Source organism: Marmota monax, unplaced genomic scaffold (assembly GCF_021218885.2).
Source record: "Marmota monax isolate L192 unplaced genomic scaffold, Marmota_monax_Labrador192_F-V1.1 WCK01_AAM20220418_F8-fsc00014, whole genome shotgun sequence".
Taxonomy (NCBI): Eukaryota; Metazoa; Chordata; class Mammalia; order Rodentia; family Sciuridae; genus Marmota; species Marmota monax.
This window is the reverse complement of record NW_026695222.1, coordinates 15,105,753-15,118,356: the sequence shown is the minus strand read 5'-3', so window position 1 is coordinate 15,118,356 and position 12,604 is coordinate 15,105,753. Positions and strand designations below refer to the sequence as shown.

Sequence of the window (12,604 nt, the reverse complement as noted above, 5' to 3'; positions counted from 1 at the left end):
AGCTCTAAATAATCTGAATAGATGGGATTTGCTGGGTTTCCCCACTCAGTCTATTAGCAATCATGTCTATATAATGAAGTTTCTGTAAAATCCCAAAGGACAGGGTTTGTAGAGCTTCCAGAGAGCTGAACATATGGAATTTTTTGGAGAGTGGCAAGCTTAAAGACATCATGGAAACTCTATGCACCTTCTCTCATACCTTCACCAGCCATCTCTTCATTTGTGTCCTTTATAACATTCTTTATAATAAACTGGTAAACCTACATGTTTCCTTGAGTTCTGTGAGATGCTCAAGCAAATTCATAGAATCCTAGGAGAGATTTTTAGGAGTCCCCATTTTACCAGACCAGTCAGAACCACAGATAAAACAACCTAGGGCTTGCAAGTAGCACCTAGATGTGTGTATGTTTGCCAGCGGGTTGGGAGGGTACTCTTAAAATTGAGCCCTCACCCTCAACCTGTGGGATCAGATGCTGTTTCCACATCGATAGCATCAGAACTGAACTGAATAAGAGGACATACAAATGGTATCCCATGCTGCAGAACTGCTTGCTTGCCTGAGAGAAACCCTTATACTTTCTATGGTCACAAAAGTCTTCTGTGTTGATTGTGGTGTGACAGAGGATAGACTGTTTTCCAAACATATCTTGCCTGGAATAATTTCAAAAACCTTGAGTAAGGCTCAGGTTTCTTGTCTTGTCCTCCCTCAGGCTGTCCTTCATATTATTGCCAGTAATACTTCTGAAGTATAGAATCTGTTCATACCCTTCCTTACTTAAAATCCTTTAGTGGCTTCTGTTTTGAACTGAATTGTTTCCTCCAAAATTCATATGTCAAGGTCCTAACCTTATATCTTATAACCTTATAACAGTATTTGGAGGCAGGGTCTTTTTTTTTTTTTAAAAGTATTTATTTATTTATTAGTTTTCGGCGGACACAACATCTTTGTTTGTATGTGGTGCTGAGGATCGAACCCAGGCCGCACGCATGCCAGGCGAGCGCGCTACCACTTGAGCCACATCCCCAGCCCTGGGGCAGGGTCTTTTTTAAAAATATTTTTTAGTTGTCAATGGACATTTATTTTATTTATTTATATATGGTGCTCAGAATCAAACCCACTGTCTCACACATGCTAGGCAAGCTCTCTACCACTGTGCCACAACCCCAGCCCTAGGAGGTAGGGTCTTTAAAGGGGTAATTAAACTAAAATGAGATCTTTAAGATGAGCCCTACTCCAATCTGATTGCTGTCTTTATAAGAAAGAAAACGTGGACATAGACACATACAGAGGGAAGCCAGTGTGAAGATATAGGAGGATATAGCCATCTGCAAGCCAAGAAGTGAGGCCTTAGAAGAAATCAAATCTCCCAACAACCTGATCTTAGACTTCTTCTCCTTTCTCCTTCTCCTCCTCCTCCTCCTCCTCCTCCTCCTCCTCCTCCTCCTTCTAACATTTTTAATGCTTTTTATTGTAGTAACATAATAGGATATATGCACATATTATAAGTACTGAATTTTTAAAAAAAAATTTTAATTTGTTATAGATGACAACAGAATGCATTATTGATCTTAGACTTCTGACCTCAACACTGTGAGAAAGTACAGTTCCATTGTTTAAGCTACCCAGTCTGTGGCACATTGTGATGGCAGTCCTAGAAGACTAATACAAGTTCCCAGTGCCTACTAGAAGCTAGGCTACATGAGATATACCTCCTCCATTAATGTGTGAGGTCCTGGAAAAGACAGACTATCTTATTTTCTTTGTATCCTCAGACTCAATCTTACTGTTATACTAACAGGCCTCAACTAAGGATAGGTGGAGACAAAGGTGGTAAGGGAAACTGTTCTATGTGTTCATGGTCTCTCTCTCTGCAGATGAAGAACCAGATTCATTCTCTTTGTCAGGGCCTCAGCCTGGAAGCTTCCTTGTCTAATATTAAAATTAAGAAAGGGCTGAACCCTTGCAAATCAGGACACTGAGACCATGATACATGACTTTTAGCTGCCTCCTTTACGTCCCTTCTCCTCTAGCCTCCAGTTTCTTCTTCACTGGGTTCCTCAGGGTCCCAGTTCCATCTGAACATTGATGTGGTCAAGTTTCAATCTAATTCCTGGAGAAGGCAGGGAGTCTCATTCTCTCCCCCTACTCTCTTTTTCCTCTGTGTGGTTCTTGTTCTCTCCTACCACATAAGGGCTTCCTTATGCAACCAGGGTAGAAAGGTATGGCAGTTCAAGCTTTCACAGTCCCATTTTAGCAACCCTAGTGGAAAATATTTCTTTCTTTCTTTTTTTTTTTCACGTCAGACGGGTAATGTGCTGATGTCGTAATAAGGTTTAGAGGGAGGCACATCTCACACAAGAGCGTGAATACCCAATCATCACGCTTATGAACCGAAGGATCAAAATATTTCTTTCTTATGAGAAAAGCCTCTAACTTTGGGTCAATGACTGCTCCTTGGACCAACTACTTTTGCCGGGGTAGGAAAGAACTATTTGTCTAAGTTTGAGGCAAACTTTCATATTTCTGCCTGCCACCACTCATATTTTTTGGCTAGTGGTGATGGGGTGGTAGGATCTGCCCAGATTTATTAGCTACAACACATGTTACAGTAAATGTTGACACAGATTCATACATAAATGTCCAAAGTAGCTTTATAAAAGCCAGAAGCTGGAAATGACTCAGATGTCTATCACTAAATGTCAACAGGTAATATCCCGGTGGCTCAGATGGCTGAAGCAGGAGGATCACAAGTTCAAAGTCAGCCTTAGGAATTTAGAGAGGCCCTAAGCAACTTAGAAAAACCCTGTATCAAAATAAAAAAAAAATGGGGGGGGGGGCAGCTGGGGATTGGCTCAGTGGTTAAGTGCCCCTGGGTTCAATCCCTGGTATTAAAAAAAAAAAGTTACGGAGACGTGTACTTGAAATGGGTTTATTTATTGTACATAAATTATGCCTCAATAAAAGTTATCTTATGTCTATGTAAAGTGAGGGCTGAGACACTGTGATGACAATCACAATATTGATCTTTCAGGATAAAGCCCCAGATCCCTCTTTAGTTGGGACTCGAACTGGCCCTGCAACCCCAACTTTAATGTGTCCTCCTCTCCTGTATCATGGCTTCCCACTTTAAAGGCACTTCCTTAAAAATTCCAAGCTGTCTTCCTGGCTCTGAGTCTCCACAGGTGTTGCTCCCCTGCCCAGCAGAGTCCACCAGGCAAGCAGCTCTTCCTTTAGGACGCAGCCCAAACTCTCATCCTGCTGCCTTTCTAGATGCCTTCAGGCACAATGTACTAACTCCTCTTCTCTCTGCGTCAGACTCTAAACATCCCATTGTTTTTATTTCTTTGCACATCCACTCCTCTACCAAACTATGAACTCCTGAGGGCAGGCATGAAAGAAGTTTCTTCCCTAGACATAAGCTTAGTGATGTTTGAAACATTTGTAAAATAGAGATTAAGTAGAAACTCCTTAATTGCTTACTACCCAGCAGAAACTGTGTCAGCATTTTTTAAATTAATTTATTTTAATTAGGTATATACAATAGCAGAATGCATTTTGATTCATTGTACACAGTTGCAGCACAACTTTACATTTCTGTAGTTATACACAATGTAGTGTCACACCATTCAGTCATACATGTACCTAGGTAATGATGTCCATCTCATTCCACCATCTTTCCTGCCACCATGAACCCTCCCTATCTTCCCTCCCCTTTGCCCAATCAAAGTTCCTCCATTTTCTTCATACTCCACCCCCCCTTATGAATCAGCATCCACTTATCAGAGAGAACATTTGGCCTTTGGATTTAGGGGATTGGCTTACTTCACTTAGCATGATATTCTCCAACTCTATCCATTTACCTGAAAATGCCATAATTTTATTCTCTTTTAATGCTGAGTAATATACCATTGTGGGTATATATACCATAGTTTCTTTATCCATTCATCTATTGAAGGGCATCGAGGTTGGTTCCACAGTTTAGGTATTGTGAATTAAGCTGCTATGAACATTGATGTGGCTGCATTACTGTAGTATGCTGATTTTAAGTCTTTGGGTTATAGACCAAGGAGTGGGACAGCTGGGTCAAATGGTGGTTCCATTCCAAGTTTTCTAATGAATCTCCATACTACTTTCCAGATTGGTTGCACCAATTTGCAGTCCCACCAGCAATGTATGAGTGCACCTTTCCCCCCCACATCCTCACCAATATTTATTGTTGTCTGTATTCTTGATAGCTGCCATTCTTACTGGTGTGAGATGAAATCTTAGAGTAGTTTTGATTTGCATTTCTCTAGTTAGTAGAGATGCTGAACATTTTTTCATATATTTGTTGATTGAATGTATATATTTGTTGATTGAATGTATATCTTTTTCTGAGAAGTGTCTGTTCAGCTCGTTAGCCCATTTATTGATTTTTTTTTGGTGTTAAGTTTTTTGAGTTCTTTATATATCCTTTATATATCCTAGAGCGTGCGCGCAAACGCATGCACACACACACACACACACACACACACACACATATATGCTCTATCTGACATGTGTGTGGCAAAAATTTGCTCCCAAAGTATGGACTCTCTGTTTACTTCATTGATTGCTTTGTTTGCTGAGAAGAGGCTTTTTAGTTTGAATTCATCCCATTTATTAATTCTTGATTTTAGTTCTTGTGCTTTAGGATTCTTGTTAAGTAAGTCGGGGCCTAATCCAACATGATGAAGATTTGGGCCTTTTTCCTCTATTAGGCACAGGATCTCTGAATTCTAGATACTAATTCCTAGATCCTTGATCCAGTTTGAGTTGAGTTTTGTGCATGGTGAGAGATAGGAGTGTACTAGCATTTTTTACTTCCTGTTTGGGACTAATTATTCTCTGGCCGTGACATCATTGTTTCAGAAAAAAAATTAAAATCTGAGAGTACAATCCAGCCATGTTTCCCCTTTCTCAAACAATATCCTAATAATTTAGTTTATTATGAAGAGCTTTCCTGCTAATTATTAAGTCCATATGTATTTCAATGAAAATTTAATTCCTGTTTACTTCATTCACACTCAATTCATCAAATTTTACTTTCAAGAGCTGTTTGATGTTCAAAAAGCCATTAGAGCCCCCATAATGCCCATTTTGGAGAAAAAGGATAAAATTAAACAGAACCAAAGTTAATAAAATCCTCAGAATTAAGCAGAATCTTAATGGGGAAAGCTATGCTACACTGTTTTGGCTTTTTAGACTCCAAGTAAGGCTATGTTGACTGGAGAGGCCCTCACATCTCCATTATATGTTTTCTCCCAAGAGACTGTGAGGAGATGAGAAAAAGAAGAGTTGATAGCACAGAAATGTTTGGCATTCTGTTTCCAGCAGTATTTCTACTTAGATTTTCTGGAAACCCTCTGCTTTCTAGTCCCTAAAATTGCTGACTCAAACATCATAAATATTATTTTAAATGTACATTGAGCACTTAAGAAAGTAAAAGTTCAGGATATTTCTGCCTGTCTTTCTGTCTGACTCTGTCCAGAGGAAAAAAAAATACACAGTTACCTAAAACTGGAGGAGAAACACAAATTGAATAGATAGGGAAGTGAAGGACATTATTTATTAACTAATCAAGAATATGGTATTTGGATAGATATACAGGGATAGAGAATGAAGCAGGGAATTGGAATTCAGATACCCAGGAAGAACTTGAACCTTCAGTGAAAAAATAAACTAGAGTTTTCTATCATCATAGAGATGATGGTGCTTTATTTAACCTTGCTCTGCATAAAAAGATCTTTCTCAAGAATTTGTTACTCTCAGATAAGTTTGAAGATCATATTCACATGCTTTTAGAGCCTTCAAGCCAAAATTTTTACATAGAAAGTGGTCTTACATGGAGGCATTTGACAAGAACAAATACTAATCTTCCCTAGAAGAACCCAGCTTCAACCCAGGTCACACAAAATTCAGACAAATAACTACCAAGATGTGTTCTTAGCCATCATAAAATATAACTTAAAAGTGAAAAATCTGTCTGGTGCAGTACTGCATGTCTCTTATCCCAGTGACTCAGATGGCTGAGGTTGGAAGATCACAAGTTTGAGGCTAGCCTTGACAACCTTGTCTTTTAAAAAAGGAGGGGTAGGACTAGAGATATAGCTCTATAGTAGAGTGCCCCTGAGCTCAAGTCCCAGTACCGTGAAGAGAAAAAAAGGAAAAATAAAAGTAAAATTCCAACAAAAAATTTCACAATAAGTGAATCAGCCCAGGAACTGTTTATAAATCTGGAACAGAAAAAATAGGAGATACACCTATAATACTTTGTCATACCATCTAGCAAGGATGCAATCAGAGGCTTCTAGGATAATGTAAAAAACAAAACAAAACAACAAATTTCTGGGGCCAGCGCAGTGGTACACACCTGTATTCCCAGTGGCTCTGGAAGCTGAGGCAGGAGGATCACATCTTCAAAGCCAGCCTCAGAAACTTCGCAAGGCTCTAGGGGCTGGGGATATGGCTCTAGCGATAGCGCGCTTGCCTGGCATGCGTGCAGCCCGGGTTTGATCCTCAGCACCACATACAAACAAAGATGTTGTGTCCGCAGAGAACTGAAAAATAAATATTTTAAAAAAATTCTCTAAAAATAAAAGAAACTTAGCAAGGCTCTAAACAACTCTGTAAGACCCTGACTCTAAATAAAAGTCAGGGCTCAGTGGGTAAGTTCAATCCCTGGTACCAACAAACAAAAAACTCTAGAAACTGCATAAAGAAGTTCTCAATGAACTTCTTCAACTGGGACAACTGGAGTGTTGATAGAAATAATAATGGCAATGGATTAAAATTAATTCCTCAAGTATACTTAAATCCTTGAGCTCATAATGAAATTTTAAATTTCATTTTATTTTAATTTTTTAAAGATTTTTTTTAATTGGTTCATTATGACTGTACATAATAGTGGGTTTCATTGTTATGTATTTGTACATGCAATTACATAATTTATTTCCATAGTACCTCCCCTTTCCCTTCTCCTGGTCCATTTCCTCTACTTAGTAGTCTCCCTTCCATTTTCCTGAATTCCCTCCCTTTTGTTCTTTTTTTCTCTCTAGCTTCCACATATGAGAGAGAAAATATATGACCCTTGACTCTGAGTCTGGCTTATTTCACTAAACATAATGCTCTCGCATTCCATTCATAGGTGAATGACATAATTTTGTTCTTCTTCATGGCTAAGTAAAACTCCATTGTGTATATATATATATATATATATATATATATATACCACATTTTCTTTATCCATTCATCTGTTGACAGTCACCTAGGCTGATTCCATAATTTTTCTATTCCTATAGTATGCTGACTTTAATTCTTGTGGATAAATATCAAAGAATGGAATAACTGGGTCATGGTAATTCTATTCCTAGTTTTTTGAAAAACCTTCACACTGGTTTCCATTGTAGTTGTACTAATTTACAACCCCATAATGTATAAGAATTCCTTTTCACCTACATCTTCACCAGCATTTATTACATTTCTATTCTTTTTAAAAATGTATTTATTCATTCTAATTTGTTATGCATGATAGCAGAATGCATTTCAATTCATAGTACACATATAGAGCATAATTTTTCATGTCTCTGGTTGTATACAAAGTAGAGTCACACCATTTGTGTCTTCATACATGTACTTAGGGTAATGATGTCCATCTCATTCCACCATCTTTCCTACCTCCATATCCCTCCCTCCCCTTTGCCCTATCTAAAGTTCTTCCACTATATTTCTATTCTTGATGACTGCCATTCTAACTGGAATGAGATGAAATCTTAATGTAATTTTGATTTGTATTTCCATGATTACTAAAAATATTGAACATTTTTGTTTATGTTCATTGTCTATTTGTATTTCTTCTTTTGAGAGGTGTCCATTTATTGATTGGATTATTTGTTTTTGGTGGTTGCATTCTTTATATATTCTGGATATTAATCATCTGTTGGAAGACTAGCTGGCAAAGACTTCTCCCATTCTGCTCTCTTCACACTTTTAATTATCTCCTTAGCTCTGCAGAAGCTTTTAAATTTGATGCCATACCATTTGTTGATTCTTCTTTTTTTTTTTTTGTTACTGGGGATTGAACCCAGGGACACTTAACCTCTGTGCCCCATCCTCAGCCCTTTTTATATATATTTTATTTAGATACAGGGTCTCACTAAGTTGCTTAGGGCCTCACTAAGTTGCTGAGACTGGCTTTGAACTCAGAATCCTCCTATCTCAGTCTCCTGAGCTGCTGGGATTATAGGCATACACCTGCAATTTGTTGATTCTTAATGTTATTTCCTGAGCTTCAGGAGTCCTATTGAGGGATTTGTTGCCTGTGGCTATATGTTGAAGTGTTGACATTACATTTTCTTCTGATAGTTTGCAAAGTTTCTGGTCTAGTTCCTAGATCTTTGATCTAAATTTTGAGTTGACTTTTGTGCAGGTTGAGAGATAGGGATCTAGTTTCATTCTTCTGCATATGGCTATCCAATTTTCCTACCAGTTATTTGCTAAAAAAGGCTGTCTTTTCTCCAATGTATGTTTTTGGTGCCTTTGTCAAGGATCAGATGACTGTATTGTGTGGATCTGTCTCTGTGTCCTCTGCTCTATTTTATTCTATTCCATTGGTTTATATGTCTTTTTTTGTTGTTGTTTGTACTGAGAATTGAGCCCAGGGGTGCTCTAGACTTTTTTTTTTTTGGTGGTGTGGGAGATTGAACCCAGTACCTCACACATGGTAGGCAAGTTGTATATCACTGAGCTATATCCCCAGGCTCCAACCATATTTATTTTTTATTTCTATTTTTGGTACTAAGGATTGAACCCAGGGGCACTTTATCATTGAGCTACATCACCAGCCTTTTTAAAATATTTTTTTTAGTTGTCAATGGATCTTTATTTATTTATATGTGATGCTGAGAAATTGAACCCTGTGCTTCACACATGCTAAGCAAGTGCTCTACCACTGAGCTACGACCCCAGCCTTTTTTTTCATTTTGAGACAGAGTCTTGTTAAGTTGCTTAAGGCCTTGCTAAATTGCAAAGGCTGGCCTCAAATTTGCAATCTTCCTGCCTCAGTCTCCTGAGTTGCTGGGATTACAGGTGTGCACCACTGCATCTAGCTTGTTTTGTATTTTGAGATAGGGCTTATATTGCTGAGGGTCTTGCTAAGTTACTAAGGCTGGTATCAAACTTGTGATCCTCCTGCCTTAGTCTCCTGAGTCACTGGGATAACAGGCATGTACCATCATTTGTCTGGATCTCAATTTATTTATCTGTAAAATGTTGAATTTAGAATACATGACATAGAAAGTCTTCTCAGCTTTTTAAAATTTTTTTTTTTAGTTGTAGATGGATATAATACCTTTATTTTATTTATTTATTTTTTTAATGTGGTGCTGAGGATCGAACCCAGTGCCTCACACATGCAAGGCAAGCACTCTACCACTGAGCCACAACCCCAACCCCTCTTCTTCTCAGCTTTTTAATGTTAGGTTTAATTTTAACACAAAAGGTTATACACAATTTTCAGCTACTAGAGTGGTATGTTGGAAACTGTTTAATGATAACTTGCTCTGGGTGGGGGAAACTTCTGTTTTATTATGAAACAAAACAATGGTGCAGATATTTCTTTTTTTTTTTTTTTGAGAGAGAGAGAGAGAATTTTAATATTTATTTATTTTTTTAGTTTTTCTGCGGACACAACATCCTTGTTTGTATGTGGTACTGAGGCTCGAACCCAGGCCGCACGCATGCCAGGCGAGCGCGCTACCGCTTGAGCCACATCCCCAGCCCTGGTGCAGATATTTCTACCAAGGTCTGTCGCGACCCCTCGCCGGCAAGGGAAAACACGACACAGGATTCTTCTTTCAGCAGTTTATTCAGGCCTTGTTTCATGTATCATCTTCTAGTGACCCCCCGCCGAGCGCCCAAGCATAGCCTAATAAAGCTTACTCAAGTCCAATCCAAAGCTGCCACGCAGGGTTTTCTCATAGGGTATTGAGGGACAGCACGCCAACTCTCCCAAATAAGGAGTTGTTTACCAAGATCCACAACGGAGACTGGCGCCATCTTCTAATGGCGGCAATGGTCTACAAACACGGCTCACCACAGTTCCCCCTTATCTCTTAAAAAACAATGCAGGCGAAAGTAGAGGTCCTATCCCACTGTGCAAACATGGCTGCAATGTATGGCTCAGTCCCAAGGAGGCGCCTTCCCTAGATCTGACACCATATCAGCCGACGCCTTTTTTCGTGGGATGGGGCGTGGACGCCAAACCCGTATGCAACAGGACATGCTTCCCTTGAGGTCCGGAGATCGGATCACTCAAGTGCAGTGCCTTGCCTCGCATCCTGCATCGTGATGACGGTGAAAAAGAAAGGGGATTTTACAAGTAGCCGGTCAGTGACTATGAGGTTGGAAGTGGCAACACCATCCCTCAGCCCCTGAGAAAACGAAGGGTCCAAAGCATAAAGTGCAGCACCAGCATGGAAGCCCACCTGCGTGCAATGGCAACAAGGCCTGCAGAGTGCATGGGCCTTCCATAACTGGGAAGGCAGGAAGAGGAGGGCATGCCAATCCCAGTGCAATGTCAAAGATAACTTGGGGTGCAATGGCCAAAACCCAGGAAATTATTGCTTAAGTTGCGCAAGCCAAACTTGTGGAGAGATACCATTCTCTAGGGCTGCAAAAGCCTGGACGATCATAGCCTTTTCTTGGCTATGGCGAGCTCTTAGGCGACAGAAAAGCCACAGACAAAGGACAACCCCAAAACAACACATCGCTCCAAAAATGCCTACTCCCACCCATTCCTTAAAGAAAGAAAAAGCAGAAGACAACCAATTCGTAAATTGGCCCAATGTCACAGGGTCCACACGAGTGTTGTTCAACATGGCAATTTGTGTCAGTTGGGTCTGGATCAACTTCTCTGCTTCCATGGACCAGTTTCCGGCCAGGTACTGTCCGATGATTTGAGAGGTATTTCTGGAATCATTAAATCTGAGAGATGTTATACATAGATGTGCACGATGATCAACACAACCCAAATGTACTAGGTCTAACAATTCCTCAATCTGAGCTTGAAGGAGATCCACCCTTTGATTAACGGCCAAAATTCCTGATAAAATATGTTGATTGATTTTACTTTGAGACTCTAAAATGCTGGAAGTTTGTTGGATAACCTGATTAACCGTGGCCGCAGTCTGCACTTGATTAGCCATGGCCACTCCAGCAGTGACAGCTGCAGCAGCAGACACTGCAACCGCTGTCACAATAGCTGCCGTGATTCCAAAATCCCTACGGCTCCTGAGCACCTCAACAATAGGGAAGGAGTCCGGATCCGCAGTAACCGGAATCGGGACAAAAGTTGGAATTTTCATAACCACTGCCATAGGCCAGGATCCATTCCAACACTCAGACAAGTAACAGGTAGTATTAGAACAATTAAGCATCCCCTGTGATGTAACATTAGCCAAAAGGAACAGAAACGGAGATTGGAGACAGACTGCTGCAGAGGGTAACGTTGCATTACCTAATAGTGCATTGTGTGAAATAGATTTGAGTCTCCTACCCCACCCCGAGTCTTGGGTACTGCCAGAAACATTAAACAGCCAACTTTGGACTCCTCGTAATTGAGCCAAAGCGGAGATGTTGGCTGTGGCCCCCTTTTCATTGGAAATCAACCATTGAAACCAGGACCAACCCGCTCCTATAGAGGAATGTTGGAAGAATTATACAAGTACCTTTTGAGAGAGGGGGAAAGGGAAAAACCTTTGGCGACCTGATGTTTCTCCCAAGAGTGATCTTGACAAGGTGTAAATATAGGAGGGAAGCCATACTCAGGGGTGCAATAAGGAGAAGCCTTAAAATGAGTGGCATTAGAAGTCTCATTAGAAGGAGACAACGGAATTAACACCTGGGAAGTAATGGCCAAAGTGGTTATATTAAACTCAGATGTATTTGTCGGGACTCTTCTTGTCAGGCGTTCTGGAACCCACACCGGCTCCGTCCGGTCCCGGCCCCCGGCGGCGCTCCGCTTTCTCCGCAGCGTGAGCCCGCTCCGCAGCAGTGCAAGCAGGTCCTTCAGCCACGGCCGCAGCGACGCCGGCGGCTGCTCGCGCTCCGGCTCGCGGGCGCTGGGACTGTGGCGCAGAGCGCTGTCCGCCGCCGCCACCGCCACGGTTAGGGCCGGGTTCTCGCATGGTGGCTGCATCTTGACTGAGCCCACCGCCATCCTCATGCCCAGACCGCGGCTGTGGCCCTGGCAGCTTCTCTCAAAAACATCTGCAAAGTGCTCTGCTTTACCTTAAGTCCTTTTGAACGTAGCAACCCATCTAGGGCCAACAAAATTGGGCTTGAAGAAGCAACGCCCATAATGTTTTTAGAGCTATAAAGAAAGTGAAAGTACAAAAATCCCCGCTCTCTTCCTTTTACAGGGGAGCGTTCCGTTCTATGAATTCCCCGCTCTCTTCCTTTTACAGGGGAGCGTTCCGTTCTATGAATTCCCCGCTCTCTTCCTTTTACAGGGGAGCATCCTTTTTTCCGCTCTCTCTCTATTTACAGAGAGAGCGCCCCGCTATTTGCTTGCGGATTCCCACTTTA

At 40.9% G+C, this 12,604-nt stretch overlaps 1 non-coding gene across 1 annotated transcript; it reads right to left on the bottom strand.

Annotated features, from left to right (window-relative positions):
• Nucleotides 1-2,298: 2,298 nt before the first annotated feature.
• Nucleotides 2,299-2,400, bottom strand: LOC124086018 (small nucleolar RNA U13). Its single transcript, XR_006849690.1, has one exon. It is a non-coding gene; the product is annotated as a small nucleolar RNA U13 (small nucleolar RNA).
• Between the last annotated feature and the right edge of the window lie 10,204 nt (nucleotides 2,401-12,604).